The sequence below is a fragment of the Leiobunum rupestre genome, chromosome 4 (genome assembly GCF_980474605.1).
Source record: "Leiobunum rupestre chromosome 4, qqLeiRupe1.1.hap1, whole genome shotgun sequence".
Classification (NCBI taxonomy): Eukaryota; Metazoa; Arthropoda; class Arachnida; order Opiliones; family Sclerosomatidae; genus Leiobunum; species Leiobunum rupestre.
The window spans coordinates 29,594,281-29,607,423 of NC_143387.1; positions in this window are offsets into that span (position 1 = coordinate 29,594,281).

Genomic DNA, 13,143 nt, shown 5'->3' on the forward strand with positions numbered 1-13,143 from the left:
TGATCGAAAAGCTGATAGAATTCTAAAAACGAAGACGCAAATCTGGCAGCAGCGTCGGTGCTCCTGACAAGAGAATGATAGTGGTCGATCTGTGGTGTACTCTAAAGTGTTTATAGGTGTGTAGGAGCGGCAAAAAGCTGAAAATCAATAAAGAGGCGCATCCAGGCGCGACGAGAGAGTGGCTCGGACCTATTTCGGGCGAAGGAGGAATTCCGAGGTGGAAGCCCATCTCACGGCGGCCTTTTCTCTTCAAAGTCATAAGAATAGGTCATTAAATAGATAGCACGCGGCTCGGCAAAATGGCGGCCCTTCTGTCACAGTGATTTAACCCCATCTTGCGAGGATTAAAGTTATAAATTTTCGCTAAATTTTATCTCCGGGTTTTTTTACGGGCGAAAAAAAACTTTAATAGCCAGCTACTCGTGAAAGTTGCGTTTTTTTATATCTCGCCCGTGTTATATTGAGACTATAAAAACACACCGCTCGATTGGTTTTTTCCCACTTTTCTGTCGTTGGATTCTGGCGAGCCTGCGATGATGTATTGGAAGGCTGATTTTAAATATAAATTCGTAGTGTCGCTCTAGCTCGCTTTAAGTGACATATTAGGGTGGCTGTCGTCGAGGATAATTCTTTCGCCCGTTTAATATGACTTCGCAACCAGGGAACTGCTTGTAAATTTCTAACTATAGCCTACTAAGGGTATTTAGTAATATAAAAGGGGGCACTCGTTACTAGGTAACGCGATGGCCAATGACGGAGTAACGGAGAGAAGGAATTTAAAATATTATCAAAATCCACTTTGTTGCGGGGATGCGTGGAGCTCATAAATTTGAAGCCTTTTATATCGTTGGCTGGTTTGAAATTTAAATTGCGAATGCTGAAAAGCGAGACTATTCGGATGGGAAGAATATTTTAAGAAAATTTTAACTGAGATGTCGAGCTGATGTTTGACCACGATTATTTGTTAACTATGGTATTAACTATGTTACCACTGTTATGTCTTAATAGTACCTACCACCTTCAATCTCAAGGTTTTTTTTGGTTCATCCTAGAATATGAGTCAGGAAATATCAAAACTCTCTCATTTTCATGGCGGAAATAGTAAGTGTAGAGAGCTGTTCTTTCACGTGGCACGAAGGCCTTAAACAGCTACCTAAAACAATGGCATTTAAAGTCGCTAGATAACTTCGGCATGGGGTACTGCCTTATTATTTATTATAATTATAATTATTGTTACTAAAATTATTATTATGTTAATTATTGTTCCTAAAATTATTATTATGTTAATTATTGTTACTATAATTATTATTAATATAATAATTATCATTAATTTTATAATTATTGTTATTATTATAATTATTATTCATTTTTAATATTATTATTATTTTGTATTTTTTTATTATTATTGTTGTTATTATTATTATTACTAGCTGTGGTACCTGGGTAAATATGGCTATTTGTATAACCAAGGAAAAACTCCGAATTAAGAAACTCGGTTTTTTGGCTAAGATCAAAGTGTAGTATCTTGTATATATTATTAAATTAATTCCATTAATTAAAGTCGTTTTGCCGCTTAGCTGGGGTAGCGAGTATTTCCCGGGGAAATATGGCTATTTGTATAACCAATAGCGTACAAACATATATAAAAACACTCGTGTTTATATATTAGATTATTATTAGGATGTCTTTTATTTCATTGTTGAAGCCGTACAGTAGTTATTTAGGAATCAGGACCAAAAGGTTAGATACATATTTTTACATTTTGGTTATTTATCACACGCTATTACATGTTATATATAAATATTTATTTTTACATGACGTCGGTTATTCAGGAACTTTTTTCCATTTCTTTGGCTTAATAAAAAGATAGAAATAAAACCGATTTAACCCGGGTAGATTTCGGATATGTTTATATTTTTCAAATCATTCTAGAAATTTTAAGGTTTATTTTTTCTTTTGTTTTTCGATGTTAACATAGTTGATTAATTTTTCATTAAATCGGTTTTTTTAAACATTGAAGGGGATTTTGTAGTATATTATTACACAAAGTTAAGGAATATAAGGTCAATTTTGATATAGATAAGATGATACATTTTGTAGATAAGTAGGAATGTTTCCGATTACTTAGAAGCCAATAAATTATAATATTTAGATTGAAATCCGGATCAAAGGTTTTAATAGAGTCATTAATGAAATTTAAGAAATTTTTCGTAGCTGTGCAGTTAAAGTATAAGTTGATAGAGGTTCGGTAAATTAAATTGTTCTCTTGTAAATTGTAAGTATTGGACCAACAGTAAGAACAGAATATATTGGGTCTCCCTTTTCATATTGTATGATTTTCGGGATTTTCTCGACCTTGTCAGTGACATAATTATTATTATTATTTATTTTTTCTCGAACAAGGAGAAAGCGTTTATTTAAAAATCTTGTAAAAAATACAAACAACGAATAGCCCGATACACAAATAAAAGTTTCCTTTTAAAACAATCCACAACCGTAACAATAATAGCAAAATTATCCAAACCCTGGGTTTTAAGAAATTCCCTACTCAGAATTTACGTAACAAATTTTGGCAGAAATCAATTCATTTAACATATCTGTTTCATTCCGTTTTTTAAGTTCGCTCTAATACACACACCATCTTAGTAATTGCAGTAAGTAATACTCTTTCATCTTTGCATTTATATTATTATTATTATTACTTTTCATCGCTTCGTGATAAGCGAAATATATTATTAATTTACTCACATTCAACATTAAAATTATACAATTACAATTTTTAATCCAGTATAGGTATAAATTATCTCTTAAGTTGAATTGTGGAACAAACATTGCTATAATGTTTGAAATTTCTAATAAAAAAGAGTACGTTATTATGCACAAAGGGCACCGATTTGATACATCCAAAGTGCGGTAATATCAGGAGTAATTATGTTTCCCTTTAGTATCCGATATAAAATATTGCATACTTTGCCATTATATTGTGAATATACATTTGTAGTTAATTTTTACGTCGCTGTTACTTAAATTGAAAATTTTTAAAGCCTGATCATCCTGTTTTACACTTTTAACTAATTGTAACAAATCCATTTTCTTACATTCTTTTACAAATTTATACTCATTCGCAATTTTAATTTTTAACGGATGGTCTTCTATAAATCGAGTATTCAGAAACCTGTAAAGTATTTCGGAAATAATGATTTTAAATGACGAAAAAAATTTGTTCAGAATGGCTTTTAAATTGTATAACGTTAGGTTTGACAGGCAATCTTTGTTATTATGTCTAGCTTCAATAAAAACAAAACAGGTACATCCTGTGCTTCTTTTTTGTAACAAGTTTATTTTTATTTTTTTTAAAGTATATATATATATATATATATATATATATATATATATATATATATATACATATAAAAAATTAATATAACTAACTCTGTAAAATTTAAAAAAGTGTTTTTACTTACATGTTATTTTAGAGAATAAACAAAGATTGAACTGTATTGAATTGTATTATTGTATTATTATTATTATTATTATAATTATTATTATAATTATTATTATAATTATTATTATTATAATAATTATTATAATAATAATAATAATAATTATTATTATTATTATTATTATTATTATAATTATGATAACTATAATTATTATTATTATTAAAATGATAACTATAATTATTATTATATAATAATAAAATAAAATAAATATAAAATAAATATATATAAAAATATATAAAATATATAAAAATATATAAATACATATATATAAAAATATATAAATACATATATATAAAAATATATAAAAATATATAAAATATATAAAAATATATAAAATATATAAAATATATAAAAATATATAAAATATATAAAAATATATAAAATATATAAAAATATATAAAATATATAAAAATATATAAATAAATATATAAAATAAATATTAAATAAAACATTTCATTTCATTTCATTAACATCTATTAAATTAAATCTATTGATAACTTATTAGGCCAATTTCAATATGTTTTAATTTGGTATTGGTATGTTAATATCCAGCGTATTAAATAATGAACTGATTTTAACGTAGATAATCACTAAAAGATCATAATTAATCATTTATAAATTCAATATTTTGAAAAATGTTAGTAGTGCTCAATATACTACCTACGTGACTGGCTTCACAAAAATTTCCCGTATTAAATATAGATAGAATTCGAAGCTGCTTCGACTTTTCCAACTCCCTTGATCGGTGTTGATATTTTACTTTTGGCTGAAGAGTTTGTCTATAAACATTTCAATTAATCAGAAGATGACGTCTAAAACAACAAACATCTTCGGAAGCGAGCGGAAGAGGCGGACAGTCCCCGGAGGAAACGTCTCGGCATATAGAAAATTAATCCCCAGGGCCGATAGAATCCGAGCACGGATACAAATGGCCGAATGGGAAAAGGAGGAGACGCAAAAAAAAAGCCCAAACTAGCGATAAAACTAATTAAACATAAAGTCGCAATCAGCGTGTCAAACACGGCGAAAAGGACCAACGATAAATCAAAGAACGGGATCAAGGGGGGGGGGTAAACGTAGCACCCCTATCCGCGCTCGGTGTCCACGGCGCTGACGTCAGACTAAACGCGTAGCTAGTCAGCTAGATGGCCGAACTCCGCGAAAACCCCTTTCCCGACTAAAGCCAGAGAGCTTCGGAGCGAGCCGCGATGCTTGTAAATAGCCGAAGCCTGTGGAGGAAACGCTAAGAGCATTAGTCATCACGCTTAATCCGCGCTTATAATTAGGCATATTGGAATCTGACCAAAAATACATGTATCGCGCGTCCGAGGTTTAATTAAGGTATAAATAAAGGGGGGGGAGACAGGAGCACGGGTCCTACTCGGCTATCCGCCTCCCCCTCTTCACGCGACCGGAAATGGACAGTTAGGTGTATATGCCGATTCGAGGTGTTTACCAATTTGGGAATATTGATCCGTCAGATATATCCGCGCGGTTCGGACTGAGTAATGCTCCGGCGACCATTGATTGGAGGCCCGTAGCGGCGGAGCCAGGATAGGCGAAATATAAGCTATCGCTCCTAATTGACGAAATGATCCGTTTTGCCTTCAGACTGATAGCTTAATTTATAACTCGAAGGCCAACGGAGAGCGCCACCGACGCCGAGGGAATCCGGAATGGTTCCGCGGAAATTAACAAAAAAATAATCAGGAACTGGGCGCGAGGCTTTGATTAGAATGAAGGCCGATTGATTCGAATTAGCATTCGCAAGTTTTCGGGGCGCGCGGAAATATATTTCCAAAATCCCGGAAGTTTTCTAGCCAGCCTTCGAGATAGCGGGTGCTGACGGCGAAGAGTGAAGCGAAAGCGAGACGAAATACTGAAATTATTCGATCACTTTTAAGTTTGCTAATTATTAAGTAAGCGAGCGAGGAGAATGAGGCCCGTTTTCGAGATGCCATCTTTTCAAGATTCGACGAATTTATTCACGCTTGGTTCTCTCCATTTTCATTTTAAACAGCTAATTAAATATCGTATCTAATCTGTTTGCGACGTTCGTATCAATTTCACCAGGGTTATCACCCGCCGGCCACAGATTTTTCACGATACTTTTCAAAATATATAATTACCCCCTCCATCGATTCGTTTGAAGCATACTCTAAGCGAGTAAATTAAAATATTCAGTCGGAGTCAAACGAAGTAGCTCTTTCTATTTCATTAAGGTGCTTGTTATAACAAATATATACTAGTTTAGATCTTGGGATATGCGGCAGTTTCGCGAGTTATAAGCCATATAAATATGCCTTCCATATTTTATTGGTATCAGATTTATCGAAAGAAATAATCTGAACACGGAAAATTACAAGGATGACGAGCCAGCAACGATATACAGGGTGTTTCAAGGGTTATGCAAAAATTCTAAGAAGTTGTAGGGGGGAGTTTAGAAGTATGACTGTTTTTTCCCATTTTCCTATGATGAGCTAAAAGAGCACCAGAGAGCTTCAAAGTGTGGCCTACTAGCCCCTGGAAGTAAGCTGCAACAAGGGCAAAACCAAGCAGCAGGGACTAAATACTGTTTAAGTTTACTTTTTTTACGCTGGTAACCTCGATTTGTTTACAAAGTCCTTTTTTATCTATCACACGAACCCAAACCTTAATGTTCGCATTTCCCCTCTGCTTGGTTTTTCGCTTGTTGCAGCCTACATCCAGGGGCTAGTAGGCCACATTTTGAAGCTCTCTGGCGCTCTTTTAACTCATCGTAGGGAAATGGGGAAAAACCGGCATACTTCTCAATTCGCCCCCTACAACTCCTTAAAATTTTTGCATAACCTTTTGAAACACCCTGTATTTTTTCCAACATACCCCTGGTAAGGCGCTTTTCCCTGAACACGGAAGTAAGGCGTGTGGTATACTTCTACAGGTGCAAATAGGCAAAATGACCTACAGGCGAATGAAAAGTCGAAGCGGAAACTCCGCGAAAGGAATGGTATAAAAAAAGAACGTTGTTGGGAAGGGACGGATTGCGAAAAGGCTAGACTCCAACCGAACTTCATCGAACAGAGAAATGTAAGTCGCTACAGATATATAAGTTCAACACCTCTCATAGTGTAGCGCATTAAGTTAAAACTAAAAGGGGTTTAGTGGGGTTTCGCGAACCTGGGGTAGGGGGATATACAGTGAACGAACTTTAGGAGAGAACGAGTGGGCGAGGGCGGCATGAAGCGAGTGGGATCCAGTCCGCCTGCAGTCGATTTTAAAAGCACTTAACTTCAGTGTTTTTCCGGAAACTCCCCCCCGCTAGCTTTTAGAATGGCGTATATACCTTCTCCTTCTCCCCCGCAGCGGCGTTGCAGCTTCCCTTATCGCGAATTGCGAGTCAAACAATGGGCCGACTGTCCAGTAAAACGTGGAACAAAATATTAAGCGCGCCGGAAAACGGCTGACATCCGCTAACAATCGCTGTTTAAAAGCGCCCAATCGAGAGACTGACACTTATCACGGGAGGAAAGGCTTAGCAGCCTAGATAAAACTCTCTCTCTAGTAATTACTCCATTTTGCGAAAGGTAATTCGGGGTACGGCCGTCAGAGGGCGTGATAGAAAATCGTCACCTCTGACCTAAGCGCCCGTATAGTTTGGCGAAATATTTTGTCGGCGGTAAATTCCAACTTTTATATCAGTTATATCTATAGAGGACGCGTTTTAATTTTCGCATTAAAGTAGATTTTATCGGCGACGGCGGTGGCGCGCGGAAAACTAAATTAAGTTAAAAGCGGCCTCTGTCACGAGAACAAACAATTATATTTACGTGGCGGGTTGTTCCCCCTCCCGAATATTAAATGAAAGCCAGCCCCGAGGACTGTCGGCTTCGGTTATCAAACCTCGAGTTTCACTCTCTCTCTCTCTCTCTCTCCCGGCGCGCGGTTCCGCTCTTAAAATTCATCACTCGAAATGGCCGAAAGCTATGTCGCTGATAGCTTACAACTTACACGAAAGCAGTTGAAATGGACAGGGTACTCTGTCGCGAGTGAACAGTGGCTGGGAGGTGACGGCTGACTGCGACTCGAATTAATCAAGCCTTTCAAACGCAGATTTGCCAGAACCAAAGGGGGGGGGGGATGATTCAAGTCAGATTAGGCCTGTAAGTGGTCAGTCTGAAACGAGCTCTTGTTATGACGTGCCGACTTATTGGAACTCTAGTTCGGGTAATGGCGTCGAGGAACACCGCTACTGCGCGACGCCGTTCGCTCCACTTAACCCTTAAGCCGCTGGTGGCGAAGACAATCTCGTCACGTCCCAAAATTGTTTTATTCGTGCTGGATTAATAATTATGATCCGTTTGGGCTATAGACTCGCCTCGTTTCTACAGAATTTCACCAAATTTTAAGTTTCATTTAAGAGGACGTTCGTGAATTGCCAATCTACAATTATTGTGAAAAAATACATTTTTAGATTTAAGCCCCATTTTCATGGTTAATTTTCAACGTAGAAATCAAATCGCCGATCAGAATGTATTTGATATTTCTCGGTCTATCTTCAATTTTACGCTTGACAGCGTGAGCCTTAAATAACCAATAGTGTCGTGTTAAATTTGGTTTGCTAAATATTCATTATTTATTGGAGTAATCACCTCCATTTTTTCAACCTAAAATGTACCAAATACGGAAATTTTACGAAAAAAGCAAAGCTCGAGATTAATTCGAAAAGTGACGTGGAATCGTAAACGAAATCCTTTTGAGATATACCCCATTTCTGTTAAGATTAAAAATTTCCGCTGAAAATGGACCCTGAAAATGAGCCTTAATATTCAATTATTATGGCAGATAGATGTTTTTTTTAATTATCTATTTTGAAGAACAATTAGAAGCCTTCAAACCTCTCCGCGGGGTTCTCATTGGAAGCTTACGACTAAATTCCGGATAGAATGAGCAATTTCGAAGGCGAGATTTTTCCAACGGGAACACGAGGGTTTCGTCCTTAAACGAGGCATCTTGTAAATTTTAATATCTCAGTGACAATCCGGGGGACGTCAGTGAATTTTTGGCGGGAAATGAAGCACGATTCGGCCGCCAGGATGCGTCGCTAGGCTGATCGCGAAAGCCGTGGCATAATTAAGCTATTAAGGCTTGGTTGGGTGCGCCTCGAAACGGGGCCGCCCTCGCTCGGTCGGGTTCTTCGGCCTCAGTGGACGCGTTTTCAACTAGAAGGATTAAATTTCTCCCACATGTCCCGCTTCGAATAACGAAAAGCGGCTTTCTTACAGCGACATCTATTAACTAACGATATTTAACCGTTAGCGCGACGAGACGCCTTATTAAAGGCCAGACGATTCGACGACTTTGAAAATCCCGGAATCGTCATCGTCTCGCGTTACCTTCATTTCGCCCGTTTAGAACTTTCTTAAGAGCGCGACTCTTGTTAAACGTAATTATCTTCATTTACTTGAATAATAAATCTGGCAGTCACCCAATTATAATTGATTCCGGAAACAGGAGCTTTCGACAACTATAGGTGCTTTTAGTACGAATGTCTGAGACTTAGAATTAGACGTTGTCCACTTGGATTCCCGGAAGTTCGCTTAGCTTTCCAATATTCGGATTTATCGACGCAGAAGTTCAATTTAGATTTAACTTAACACCATGACAAACCAAAAACTACTATTTTCAAGAGGTAAGAAAGACCAACAACGTTTGGGGACACATATAATTATTCATTTAAAACCAATTCGCGGTACTTCGGTCTTCAAGGCGAAGTTACAAGTTAAGACTAACGGAATTTTAGATGCAAATAATCTATTACACGGAATAATGCGGTGGAATACCAAATATAATTTTCGATTTGTCGAATCCAGTAGACCTTGAAAATGTTTGCATATATTCCTCTTTACTGATCAAATAGTCGAATACAAATATTCGTTTTTACTGATCAAATAGTCGAATACAAATATTCGTTTTTACTGATGAAATAGGATAATACGAATATTTGTTTTTATTGATGAAAAAGGAAAATACAAATTGTCGTTATTACTGATGAAATAGTCGAATACAAATATTCGTTTTTACTGATGAAATAGGATAATACAAATATTCGTTTTTACTGATGAAATAGGATAATACAAATATTCGTTTTTACTGATGAAATAGGATAATACAAATATTCGTTTTTACTGATGAAATAGGAGAATACAAATTGTCGTTATTACTGATGAAATAGTCGAATACAAATATTCGTTTTTTTTACTGATGAAATAGTCGAATATAAATATTAGTTTTTACTGATGAAATAGGATAATACAGATATTCTTTTTACTGATGAAATAGGCTGATACAAAAATTTGTTTTTACTGATGAAATAGGATAATACAGGTATTCGTTTTTACTGTTGAAATATGATACAAATATTGGTTTTTACTGATGAAATAGGATAATACAGATAGTCATTTTTACTCATTAAATAGGATTATACAGATATTAATTTTTACTCATTAAATAGGATAATACAGGTATTAATTTTTAATGATGAAATAGAAGAATATTCGAAAAGAGTGATAGATCATCTTTGGTATTTAAAATATTTTCAAAATTGGTCGAATAAAATCGGTGTTTTTTTTGATTTGTGGAATTTTAAGGTCATCCAAGGAGAACACGGTGGTGTGGTGCTACCCAGTTAGCTGTCTATTATTGCGTAGATTATTGAGCATTGGCGTATTTTTGAATTTCCTGGAAAGAGTGTAGTAAAAGTAAAACTGTAAACCAATTACATAAAATTATTTTCTTATCGAAATACTATTTATACTGACCTTGTTTTTCATTAAAAAAATTAAGTCAAACTATTCAACGTTTATATATGATATCCGACGTGGCTATAAAACCAATATTTGAAATTCGATATTCGATTTGATATTTGACGTGGCTAAAAAACCAATATTTGATATTCGACTTGATTCGACGTGACTAGAAATCAAATGTTTGATATTTGACGTGGCTAGAAACAAATATTTGATATTCGGTTTGATTCGACCTGACTAGAAAACAAATGTTTGATATTTGACGTGGCTAGAAACAAATATTTGATTTGTAATTTGACGTGGCTAGATATTAACAAATTTGATATTCGATTTGATTTGACGTGTCTATAAAACAAATATTTGATATTTGACGTGCCTAGAAACAAATATTTGATATTCGATTTCATTCGACTAGAAATCAATGTTTGATGTTGGACATGGCTAGAAAACAAATATTTGATATTTGATTTCATTCGACTAGAAATCAATGTTTGATGGTTGACATGGCTAGAAACAAATGTTTAATATTTGACATGGCTAGAAACTAATGTATGATATTTGACATGGCTAGAAACAAATATTTGATTTTCGATTTGATATTCAACGTCGCTAGAAAACAAATATTTGATATTCGATTTGTTATTCGACGTGGCTAGAAAACAAATATTTGATATTCGTCGTGGCTAGAAAATAAATATTTGATATTCGATTCTATGCCCAAAAAAGCCCACAAACTCCTATAGTCAAGCGTTGTGAAAAGATAAATAACAATTGGGAAGAATAACCAATCGTAAAATATTTAGTATAATATATTAAAGACAAAGTTGAAGATAAGCGACGGTAATTTATATCTACAATCTTCACTTTTACGAACTTTCTCGATGACATGGTTTCGAAACTATATAACTTTATATAAAAATTTATAACAAAAAAGCCGCTATAAAAAATCACTTGACTGTAGGCGAACAGTTTCACCATACATTATTCACGGTTAAAAATTATGACTAAACTAAGAGTATAGTTCTTTAACGGGACGTAGTATAGTATGAAACTAATTCATACATAGCTACACTTACACGCCATAGATGGGTCGTTCAAATTCCCATAATCGATAAAAAGAACTCTAATTTTATAATTTGACTTTTAAATATTTAAGGTCATCCATGAAGGACTCCCCGCAGCCACTGCTCGTCCAGTTTATCAAATCCCGGGTAATTGGGGAAAGATAATGTCCCAGTTTTACCGCGGCGTCGGTGAACCAATATGCTAATCCCCCGCAGATCCCCCGTATCTGCGCTCTACGGCTAGTCTTTTAATAATTACAGCCATTTTTCATCGAGGGGGTTTCTAACAGGGGTAAAAGCGTTTCTGACTGATAGGCAAAGGCAAACCGCGGCGGGGGAAGGGGAGGGGGAGGAAGGGTTTGGAAAGGAAAATGGGTGTAAGAGGAAAGGCGAGGGATTCGAAGCGTGCCGCGAATTTGCACGCGCGCGTGATGCCGCCGCGATATAGTCGTGCCTTTAGTTTGACCATTCCACGTTAAAAAAACCAAGCTTCTATGACAACAACAAATGAGGCATTTCGGAAAATATGTTCGCATTCACTTGTTTCATATGAATTATTTCCATCTGAAATGATATGTTTCATTTCTCCCAATCTTGATCTTTTCATCCAAAATAATTTATCCTATTGACCTTTTCATCCTATTCCCTTTTCTCGCAAAACAAAAAACAAATAAAATTAAAAGAGTTACATCAAGACAATTAGAATCTGTTAACAAAGTAAGTTTAAATATCGTTAAATTTTTAAATAAAATTAAATAGTATATCGATATGAACAATACTTTTATAGGTTAGGTTAGGTTAGGGTGGGTTAGGTTAGGTTAGGTTGGGTTGGGTTAGGTTAGGTTAGGCTGGGTTAGGTTGGTGTAGGTTGGGTTACGTTGAGTTAGGTTGGGTTTTAATTACCTTATCTAGTACTTATTCGAATCATTATATTAGATACACCAAGAACATTCAATATAGACTAAATACATTTTTTTTCATATTTTATTCGTTTTGGGCGAAATGGGATTGGGTGAAATGAGATTGAGCAAGATGGGATTGGGTGAAATGAGATTGGGTAAAATGGGATTGGGTGAAATGAGAATTTGGATAACTTTTTTCGGCGAAATGGGAGGTAACCTTTGAAATATGAGTTAAACGGTATTGGTCGAAGTAGATGCAATTGTAAATAGTCTAATTAGTAATGTTAATTTCGGAGGAGAAAGGTAGAAAGTGATTTGCCAAGTTGAATATCAAAAATATCTCTCGGATTACTAAATATCTTTCAATAATCCGTCGGAAATTTCCAATAGAATTCCTTCATCTAGACAAGCCGTAAAATATATTTTTATAATTTTATCCGTTCTATCCGGCTCTTACGAGGCTTAACCTATCTGCTTTTAGACATTTAAGTACGAGAAACTAAATTTTTTGGTATTCTTCCAAAGTTGAACTTTCATGGCTATTTTCTCTATTTTTAACAAAATCGCGAGCTCATCAAAATCCCGAAGACTAAAGCATTGTTTCCCGAAGAAATATTTAGAAGCTTTTTCTTTTTACGAAAGAAACTTTCATTTTTCTAAATTTGGGCACTATTTCGTTTGGCAGAGGAATTCGCGTCAGTTTCTTATTTAGAGCGTGTCATTCCAAACGAGAATGCGAACAAAGCGTGACAAGATAAACCAAGCGGGGACCTCCCCCCTAAACCCCGAGCTGCATTTACAAGCGAAGAGCGAAATATGAAAGGGACCAATCCCCACACTTCCGATAGTCTCTAGCCGCGTTATTCCATCTCTCTATGGCGGAGGGATA